Source organism: Gadus morhua, chromosome 13, assembly GCF_902167405.1.
Source record: "Gadus morhua chromosome 13, gadMor3.0, whole genome shotgun sequence".
Taxonomy (NCBI): domain Eukaryota; kingdom Metazoa; phylum Chordata; class Actinopteri; order Gadiformes; family Gadidae; genus Gadus; species Gadus morhua.
This window is the reverse complement of record NC_044060.1, coordinates 28,102,373-28,113,982: the sequence shown is the minus strand read 5'-3', so window position 1 is coordinate 28,113,982 and position 11,610 is coordinate 28,102,373.

The window sequence follows — 11,610 nt, the reverse complement described above, 5'->3', positions numbered from 1 at the left end:
CAATTTCGTCGTTTATTGCGCCCCCTAATGGCGAAATTTTCCGAAATTTTTATCGAACGTCATTAAGGTTAGCACCAACATGTCTGTAAAATTTGGACTCGTTCCGATGTCTAATTTTGGATTTCTTTGGATTTTTGATTTTCCACGTCTAATTTAGCTCATAAACCAATATTCAAAACGCTACCGTTTCGTCGTCGAAGGTCCGATCAAAAAAGTGTCTATCAATTCTATGCGTGTGCGTCTGAAGATGCCGTGTGCAAAGTTTGGTGTCGATTGGTCAAGAAATGTGGGAGGAGTAGGGAAAATACAGTTTTGCGGTTTTCGCGATTTTGCGAAAAAAAATTATAGACGCAAATGGGCGTGGCCTGTGCCAAAAGTTGCAGCAGACTCCAGTGAATATGTGTGTACAAGTTTTTGGACTGTGGGAGGTTCGGTGTGGGAGTTATAGCCCCAAACGCGTTTTCCCTTGGTATAGCGCCACCTAGTGGCCGGCGTGTCTGTATTTTTGTGGTCTGCGTAATGTTCACGGACCTGGATCTAGTCATGCAATTGGCGTGTCGGCACCATTTACGGTTTGGGCTGTGGGCCCACTTCTAGAGGGAAATAATAATAATAATAATAAAAATCCTTACAAAAACAATAGGGATCCAACCTGTTGGCTTGGACCCCTAACTAGAACTGCAAGCAGTTATGCAGGGGTCCAAGAAGTGTGCATTTCGCCGGCACAACGCGACAAGAAATGTGCGTTTCGCCGGCACAGCGCGAAGCATGTGTTAAAAACGCTACCCTGAACCTGTGGATACAAAGGATTTGACTGTGGTAGGAGTAGCGAGAAGTCAGTGCAGCGTTTTCGCGGCGAAATTTTGTAGAAGATATACAATTTCCTCGTTTATTGCGCCCCCTAATGGCGAAATATTCTGAAATTTTTATCGAACGTCATTAAGGTTAGCACCAACATGTGTGTAGAATTTGGACTCGATCCGATGTCTAATTTTGGATTTTTTTGGATTTTTAATTTTCCACGTCTAATTTAGCTAATTAACAAATATTCAAAACTCTAACGTTTCGTCGTCGAAGGTTGGATCAAAAAACTGTCTACCATTTCTTTGCGTGTGCGTCTGAAGATGCCGTGTGCAAAGTTTGGTGTCAATTGGTCGAGAAATGTGGGAGGAGTAGCGAAAAAAGTTTTGCGGTTTTCGCGATTTTGCGAAAAAAAATTCTAGACGCAAATGGGCGTGGCCTAGGCCAAAAGATGCAGCAGACTCCAGTGCATCTGTGTGTACAAGTTTTTGGACTCTGGGAGGTTCGGTGTGGGAGTTATAGCCCCAAACGCGTATTCCTTGGTATAGCGCCACCTAGGGACCGGCGTGTCTGGATTTTGTTATCTGCGTAGTGTTCACGGACCTGGATCTAGTCATGCAATTGGCGTGTGTGCACCATTTACGGTTTGGGCTGTAGTACCACTTCTAGGGGGGAAAAATAATAAAAAAAATCCTTACAAAAACAATAGGGATCCAACCTGTTGGCTTGGACCCCTAATGCAAAGTTTGGTGTCAATTGGTCGAGAAATGTGGGAGGAGTAGCGAAAAAACAGTTTTGCGGTTTTCGCGATTTTGCGAAAAAAAATTCTAGACGCAAATGGGCGTGGCCTAGGCCAAAAGATGCAGCAGACTCCAGTGCATCTGTGTGTACAAGTTTTTGGACTCTGGGAGGTTCGGTGTGGGAGTTATAGCCCCAAACGCGTATTCCTTGGTATAGCGCCACCTAGGGACCGGCGTGTCTGGATTTTGTTATCTGCGTAGTGTTCACGGACCTGGATCTAGTCATGCAATTGGCGTGTGTGCACCATTTACGGTTTGGGCTGTAGTACCACTTCTAGGGGGGAAAAATAATAAAAAAAATCCTTACAAAAACAATAGGGATCCAACCTGTTGGCTTGGACCCCTAACTAGAACTGCAAGCAGTTATGCAGGGGTCCAAGAAGTGTGCATTTCGCCGGCACGACGCGACAAGAAATGTGCGTTTCGCCGGCACAACGCGAAGCATGTGTTCAAAACGCTACCCTGAACCTGTGGATTCAAAGGATTTGACTGTGGTAGGAGTAGCGAGAAGTCAGTGTAGCGTTTTCGCGGCGAAATTTTGTAGAAGATATACAATTTCCTCGTTTATTGCGCCCCCTAATGGCGAAATTTTCCGACATTTTTATCGAACGACATTAAGGTTAGCAACAACATGTGTGTAAAATTTGGACTCGATCCGATGTCTAATTTTGGATTTCTTTGGATTTTTGATATTCCACGTCTAATTTAGCTAATAAACCAATATTCAAAACGCTACCGTTTCGTCGTCGAAGGTCCGATCAAAAAAGTGTCTATCAATTCTATGCGTGTGCGTCTGAAGATGCCGTGTGCAAAGTTTGGTGTCGATTGGTCAAGAAATGTGGGAGGAGTAGGGAAAAAACAGTTTTGCGGTTTTCACGATTTTGCGAAAAAAAATTATAGACGCAAATGGGCGTGGCCTATGCCAAAAGATGCAGCAGACTCCAGTGAATATGTGGGTACAAGTTTTTGACTGTGGGAGGTTCGGTGTGGGAGCTATAGCCCCAAACGTGTTTCTCCTTGGTATAGCGCCACCTAGTGGCCGGCATGTCTGGATTTGGTTATCTGAGTAGCGGTGCCGGACCTGGTTCTAGTCATGTAATTGGCGCGTGTGCACCATTTACGGTTTGGGCTGTGGACCCACTTTCAGGGGGAATAATAACAAACACTACAAAAACAATAGGGATCCAACCTGTTGGCTTGGACCCCTAATAATCCGTACAAAAACAATAGGGATCCAACCTGTTGGCTTGGACCCCTAACTAGAACTGCAAGCAGTTATGCAGGGGTCCAAGAAGTGTGCCTTTCGCCGGCACAACGCGACAAGAAATGTGCATTTCGCCGGCACAACGCGAAGCAAGCATTCAAAACGTTACCGTGAACAACATGTGGATATAAAGGTTTTGACTGTGGGAGCTTCGGTGTGGGAGTTATAGCCTAAAACACGTTTTCAGAACATTCCATTGGCCAAATAGGAGATAGACAATGTCGTCGTTTTTTGGCGCCGCCCTGTTGGCGAAATTTTCCCAAGACAATTTTCCTTTGCCAAAAACTCCCGCCCACATTAATAATTCTTGGCCATATTTTCTATATAGATTCGGGTTTGCCCCTTGATGGTTTCCCTTGAGTTTGAGGAACATTCCTTTGGCCACTTAGAAGATATACAATTTCCTCGTTTATTGCGCCCCCTAATGACGAAATATTCCGAATTCTTTACTGAACGCCATTAAGGGTAGCACCGACATGTGTCTAAAATTTGGACTCGATCCGATGTCTAATTTTGGTATTTTCTGAATTTTTGCGTATCGTCGTAAAACGTAGCTAATAAACAAATATTCAAAACGCTACCGTTTCGTAGTCGAAGGTCGGATCAAAAAGTGTTTGAGTTTTTCTTTTCGTGTTCGTCTGACGATGTCGTGTGCAAAGTTTGGTGTCGATTGGTCAAGAAATGTGGGAGGAGTAGGGAAAAAACAGTTTTGCGGTTTTCGCGATTTTGCGAAAAAAAATTATAGACGCAAATGGGCGTGGCCTATGTCAAAAGATGCAGCAGACTCCAGTGAATATGTGGGTACAAGTTTTTGACTGTGGAAGGTTCGGTGTGGGAGTTATAGCCCCAAACGCGTATTCCTTGGTATAGCGCCACCTAGTGGCAGGCATGTCTGGATTTTGTCGTCTGCCGTCACCTCACCGACCCGGATCTAGTCATGCAATTGGCGTGTCGGCACCATTTACGGTTTGGGCTGTGGTACCACTTCTAGCTGGGAATAATAATAATAGGAAGAAAAATCCTTACAAAAACAATAGGGATCCAACCTGTTGGCTTGGACCCCTAATAATAAACACTACAAAAACAATAGGGATCCAACCTGTTGGCTTGGACCCCTAATGACAATTCCACTCTTACTTCCGGTGTTGCCAGAGCAACACATTGCCGTATTTCGAGTGGCAGCTACATATACACACACACACGCAAAGACACACACACACACACACACACACACACACACACACACACACACACACACACACACACACACACACACACACACACACACACACACACACACACACACATACACAAACATACACTGTCAGACACATACACCCATACATAACATAATATATACACACACACACACACGCCGACACAGTCACACACACACACACACAGACACAGTTACAAACACACACACACAGAAATACACAGTCATACACACACACCCATACATAACATAATCTATACACACACGCACACACAGTCAGACACACACAAACACACACACCGATACAAAATATACTGCATATATATAGTGTGTATTTATACTATGTATGCATATGAATATGTACACATAGGAATGAATACGTGCCTATGTCTGTATGAGTTAATGTCTATGTGTATATAATAAATGAACCAGTTCTATGGTTCATCAGTCCATCTCCAGCCTGTATGTGAGCTCAGCTCCTTCAGTCTGTTGTTGCACAGGTGTCCCTTTGAAGGTTGAGTGCAATGTATGTGTTTAGGGAAATCCAAAAGTGGAATATCTTGGAAGATATTACAAATATTGTTTAGATATTTCATGTGAGTAATAAGCTCATCATATCTGTATAGATGATATATGATGTGTTTATGTAGTTTAAATATTGAGGGAGTAAATGCACTTCATACATTTGTCCTTGTTTCAATGCTTTGATTGGGAGAGCCACTCACACACACATGGGATTTCCAATCAACTTTAACTTTAATTATCTTAAACAAATTTTGTTCTATTGCTTAGAAAATACACAGCACATGATTCCAATATATTTTTTGTCTTTCTATGTTAATCTTTGAAGAAGTGAGAGCGATCAAAAAAAGAGTCTGAAAGAGAATAAGAAGAAGAGCGAAGGAGAACAGTACTAGTGATGATGATGATGATGATGATGATGATGATGATGATGATGATGATGATGATGAAGATGATGAAGAATGGTTCAGCAGCTCATCATGTCTGGTTCTCCCTCAGATGCCTGTGACCTCACACTGGACCCCAAAACGGCCTACAGACGACTCTCTCTGTCTGAGGACAACAGGAAGGTGACGTGGGTTAGAGAGGACCAGTCGTATCCGGATCACCCAGAGAGATTTGACTACTGGCGCCAGGTGTTGGGTAGAGAGGCTCTGACTGGCCGCTGTTACTGGGAGGTAGAGTGGGAAGGATGGGTTGGTATAGGAGTGACATACAGAGGAATCACAAGGAGAGGAGGGGCAGATGACAGCAGGCTTGGAGCGAACAACAAGTCCTGGGTTCTTTATTGTTCTGATGATCGTTACTCTGCCCTGTACAATGGTATAGAGACATACCTCCCTCTCCCCCCCGCTGGCTCCACCAGAGTAGGAGTGTATCTGGACCGGCCTGCTGGCTCTCTGTCCTTCTACAGAGTGTCCCCAGGTGGAGGACGGTCCTCAGACACACTGACACACCTCCACACCTTCTGGTCCCCCTTCACCCAGGAGGACCTCCTCCCGGGGGTTAGGGTAGGGTGGTGGTGGCCGACCCCAGGGGGGCCCCTAGTGGGGGCCTCAGCGTCTCTGTTTCGGTTGTAGAAAAAAAACAGATGGGCGAGGGGGAGCAGGAGCCTCCCGGGGTTCCGGGGGGGCAGCGTCTCTGTGATAGGGGGGTCCTCAGGGGGGGGGGACGATGGTTGGGGTCCTCAGCGACTCTGTGATGCCTCAGCGGTAGGGTGGGGGTCCTCAGGGGGGGGCGTCTCTGTGTCGGTACGGGGGCTGGGGACCAGCATCTCTGATCCTAATCCTCCCTCAGCGGGGGGATTAGGGTGGGGGGGGGGGTCCTCAGTGGGGGCCTCAGCGTGGTGTGCGCGCCCGTACATACACACACAAACACACATACACGCACAGTCACACACACACACACACACAAACACAGATACACATTCACACACACATACACACAGACACACACACACACATATACACACACACACACAAACACACACATACACACACACACACACACACACACACACACACACACACACACACACACACACACACTAGTTAGAGGATGAGTCTCTCTCTCTCTCTCTCTCTCTCTCTCTCTCTCTCTCTCTCTCTCTCTCTCTCTCTCTCTCTCTCTCTCTCTCTCTCTCTCTCTCCCTCTCCCTCTCTTTTCTTTTTCTCTCACTGTGTGTGTGTGTGTGTGTGTGTGTGTGTGTCTCTCTCTCTCTCTCTCTCTCTCTCTCTCTCTCTCTCTCTCTCTCTCTCTCTCTTTTCTGGAAAGCATAGCATGATAAACCATAAAAAGACTTTTAAGATCTCCCATAGTTAGATAAGCACAATTATTATTGGAAATGTATATAAAATACCTATTGATGGTTAATTAATCGTTGTATATTTTCAGACGTCACCAGTTTTGGTCTTAAGGGCTCTTATATCATCATTTTTGTCATAATCCTGACTTAAAGCAGATTTTATATTTTATTCAAAAAACCGAGAGGTCTTTGGTATAATGTTGCATGTTCTAAATAACTTTAGGCTGGATATTGATTTTTCGTGTTCTGATGCGAAGCAAGCGGCCGCAGAACATGTTCGGTTATTAAAGATATGTCCACACCTGTTGATGATTTGTAAAGTCTGCTTCTTCTATTGTTTTAGCCCTTGTGTTTTTTGTGTAAATGTAAGGGACTCTTTTTCTGTAAAGGGACATTAGCACCCCCTATCGCCTATTGACGATTACTTCAGGTAGGACGTTCCTCCTTCAGCTCCATTGACTCCCATTCATTTTCCCGAAAGTCCCATAATCCTGATTTACAACCTGATTTAAAGCAGATTTTATATTTTAATCATACCAACCAATAACCTCTCCGGGAACCGTCACCTTATCGTGGTGGAGAGGTTTGCGTGTCCCTGTGAACCTGAGAGCTGTGTTGTCTGGAGCCTTGTGCTCCTGGTAGGGTCTCTCATGGCAGAGTGGTCTCAGGTTAGGGGCCAGACTAAGAATGGTTCAAAAAACTCCAATGAATAACGGTAAAAGAGGAGATGTGACCCGGCCCGGAGGAAGCCCGGGGCCCCCGTCTGGAGCCAGGCCCAGACGGGGGGCTCGATGGCGAGCGCCTGGTGGCCGGGTTTGCCACGGAGCCCGGTCGGGCACAGCCCGAACAAACTACGTGGCACCCCCCCTCTCTTCATCCCATGGGCCCACCACCTGTGGGAAGACCCGTTGGGGTCGGGTGCGCAGCCACATGGGTGGCAGCGAAGGTCAGGGGTCTCGACGGACCAGACCCGGGCGGCAGAAGCTGGCTCTGGGGACGTGGAACGTCACCTCGCTGTGGGGAAAGGAACCGGAGCTTGTGAGGGAGGTGGAGCGCTACCAGTTAGATCTGGTGGGGCTTACCTCCACGCACAGTCTCAGCTCTGGTACCGTACTCCTGGATAAGGGTTGGACTCTATTCTTCTCCGGAGTTGCCGAGGGCGTGAGGCGCCGGGCGGGTGTGGGGATACTCATAAATCCCCGGCTGAGCGCCGCGGTGTTGGAGTTTACCCCGGTAGACGAGAGGGTCGCCTCCCTGCGCCTAAGGGTTGTAGGGGGGAAAACTCTGACTGTTGTTTGTGCGTATGCACCAAACAGCAGCTCAGAGTACTCGGCCTTCTTGGAGACCCTGAATGGAGTTCTGTATGGGGCTCCAGTAGGGGACTCCGTAGTTCTGCTGGGAGACTTCAATGCCCACGTGGGCAACGATGGAGACACCTGGAGAAGCGTGGTGGGGAGGAACGGCCTCCCTGATCTAAACCCGAGCGGTCGTTTGTTATTGGACTTCTGTGCTAGTCATGGATTATCCATAACAAACACCATGTTCGAACATAAGGGTGCTCATAAGTGTACCTGGTACCAGAGTACCCTAGGCCGAAGATCGATGATCAATTTCGTGATCGTGTCATCTGATCTGAGGCCGCATGTTTTGGACACTCGGGTAAAGAGAGGGGCGGAACTGTCAACCGACCACCATCTGGTTGTGAGTTGGATCAGGGAATGGGGGAAATTTCCGGATAGACCTGGTAAGCCCAAACGAGTAGTGCGGGTGAACTGGGAACGTCTGGAGGAGGCCCCCGTCCTAGGTATCTTCAACTCACACCTCCGGCGGAGCTTTTCTGGCATTCCTGTGGAGGTTGGGGGCATTGAGCCGGAGTGGGCGGTGTTCAAAGCCTCCATTGCTGAAGCTGCGGTGGCTAGCTGTGGCCTCAGGGTCTTAGGCTCCTCAAGGGGCGGTAACCCTCGGACACCGTGGTGGACACCGGTGGTCAGGGAAGCCGTCCGACTGAAGAAGGAGGCCTTCCGGGATATGATATCCTGGAGGACTCCTGACTCGGTTGCAAGGTACCGACAGGCTCGAAGGGCTGCAGCGGCTGCCGTGTCGGAGGCTAAGCAGCGGGTGTGGGAGAAGTTCGGAGAGGCCATGGAGAAGGACTTTCGGTCGGCACCAAAGTGTTTCTGGAAGACTATCCGGCACCTCAGGAGGGGGAAACGGGGAACCATCCAAGCTGTGTACAGTAAGGATGGGACTCTGTTGACCTCAACTGAGGAGGTCGTCGGACGTTGGAAGGAACACTTTGAGGAACTCCTGAATCCGAATAACACGCCTATGTTGGAGGCAGAGCTCGAGGTTGATGGTGTTTCGTCGTCAATTTCCCTGGTGGAGGTCACTGAGGTAGTCAAACATCTCCGCAGTGGCAAAGCCCCAGGGATTGATGAGATCCAGCCAGAAATGCTAAAGGCTCTGGGTGTTGAGGGGCTGTCATGGTTGACACGCCTATTCAACATCGCGTGGGAGTCGGGTACAGTGCCAAAGGAGTGGCAAACCGGGGTGGTGGTTCCCCTTTTCAAAAAGGGGGACCAGAGAGTGTGTGCCAATTACCGGGGTATCACACTTCTCAGCCTCCCTGGTAAAGTCTACTCCAAGGTGCTGGAAAGGAGGGTTCGGCCGATCGTCGAACCTCAGATTGAAGAGGAACAATGCGGTTTTCGCCCCGGACGTGGAACTACGGACCAGCTCTTCACTCTCGCAAGGATCCTGGAGGGGGCCTGGGAGTATGCCCATCCGGTCTACATGTGTTTTGTGGATCTGGAGAAGGTGTATGACCGGGTCCCCCGGGAGAAACTGTGGGAGGTGCTGCGGGAGTATGGGGTAAGGGGGTCTATCCTCAGGGCCATCCAATCTTTGTACTCCCAAAGCGAGAGCTGTGTTCGTGTTCTCGGCAGCCAGTCAGTTTCGTTCTCAGTGGGTGCTGGTCTCCGCCAGGGCTGCGCCTTGTCACCAATCCTGTTTGTGATATACATGGACAGGATATCGAGGCGTAGTCGTGGTGGGGAGGGGTTGCAGTTCGGTGGTCTGAGGATCTCATCACTGCTTTTTGCAGATGATGTGGTCCTCATTGGATCATCGGCCTGTGACCTTCAGCACTCACTGGATCGGCTGGCGGCCGAGTGTGAAGCGGCTGGGATGAGGATCAGCACCGCTAAATCTGAGGCCATGACTCTTAGCAGGAAACCGGTGGATTGCTTACTCCGGGTAGGAAATGAGTCCTTAGCCCAAGTGAAGGAGTTCAAGTACCTCGGGGTCTTGTTCGCGAGTGAGGGTACTATGGAGCGTGAGATTGGCCGGAGAATCGGAGCAGCGGGGGCGGTATTGCGTTCGCTTTACCGCACCGTTGTAACGAAAAGAGAGCTGAGCCGCAAGGCAAAGCTCTCGATCTACCGGTCGATCTTCGTTCCTATCCTCACCTATGGTCATGAGGGCTGGGTGATGACCGAAAGGACGAGATCGCGGGTACAAGCGGCCGAGATGAGTTTTCTCAGAAGGGTGGCTGGCGTCTCCCTTAGGGATAGGGTGAGAAGCTCAGCCATCCGTGAGGAACTCGGATTAGAGCCGCTGCTCCTTTACTTAGAAAGGAGTCAGTTGAGGTGGTTCGGGCATCTGGTAAGGATGCCCACTGGGCGCCTTCCTTGGGAGGTGTTTCAGGCACGTCCAGTGGGGAGGAGACCTCGGGGAAGACCCAGGACTAGGTGGAGAGATGATATCTCAACACTGGCCTGGGAACGCCTCGGGATCCCCCCGTCAGAGCTGGTCAATGTGGCCCGGGAAAGGGAAGTCTGGGGCCCCCTGCTTGAGCTGCTCCCCCCGCGACCCGACCCCGGAGAAGCGGATGACGATGAGGATGAGGAGGAATAACCAAGAGGTCTATGGGATAATGTTGCATGTTGTAAATTAATTTAAACTGAATCTTGATTTTTTGTGTTCTATTTGGAACCAAACGGCGCGCAGACCATGTTCAGTTATTAAAGACACGTGCACACCTGTTGATGATTTATAAAGTCTGCTGCTTCTATTGTTTTAGTCCTCGTGTTTATTGTGTACATGTAAGGGACTATTTTTGTCTTATTTGTTAATGAAGCATAATTGCAATAAACAACTCAGTGGATCCAACTGAATGTTCTTGTGTGTTCAGCCGATGATTTCTTGTTTTATTAGTGAATAATGCTTCCATAAGTGCCGTAATAATAATAATATATTAATCAGAAATTATAAATAGAAGAACAAAGGTTTTTCTGATATTATTCTCAGACATCCTCCATGGGTTTTGGTTGTGGGGGGGGGGTGCCTCAGTGTCTCTGTGTCAGTTGTAGAAAGAAACCACAGACAGACGGCCGGACTCTCTCTCTCTCTCTCTCTCTCTCTCTCTCTCTCTCTCTCTCTCTCTCATTGTGGGACCGGCTCGTAGGCTGTGTGCGCCTCTCCATTGCGATACATCCACTGTAAACAGAGCTCGTAGTGGCTATAATTTGGCACCAAGGCTGAATTTCTTGAACGTCTTCAAATGTATTAAGGGCCCACTATCACCTATACATAAGAATCCATAAAATCCATAAAGTAGCATGCAATGGGACCTTTAATGTCTTCTCTTTCCTGCACTTCTGATATTTGCTGCGACATTTACATTTTACATTAAGGGCGTTTAGCAGACGCCTACAATATGTCAAAGATGAAAGAAACAACACCATATCTCTGTCGGCAGTAAGGATGTTAGAACCAAGTGCCAAGAACTAACAATCGCTAGGTTAACCCATTCCCTGAATACAACAGAGATAGTGAGGATAAGAGACTCTCCCTCTCCCTCCCTCTCCACCCTCCCCCCATCTCTTTCTCCTTTGCTCCCCCCCTCCCTCTCTCCCCCTCTCCCTCACTCCCTTTCCCCCCATCTCTCTCTCCCTCCCTCTCTCACCCTCTCTCACTATCCCCCTCTCCCCCTCGCCCCCTCCCTCTCTCCCCACGCCCCTCTGTGCCTCCCTCCCCCCCTCTCTCCCTCTCTCTCTCCGAGTCTAAGGACACACATGAATACACGCCCGCATATATTAACACACACACACAAACACGTACATATGAACACACACGCGTATATATGAACACAAACACGCGCGCACACACAAACACTTTAAGAAACACACACACACACACACAC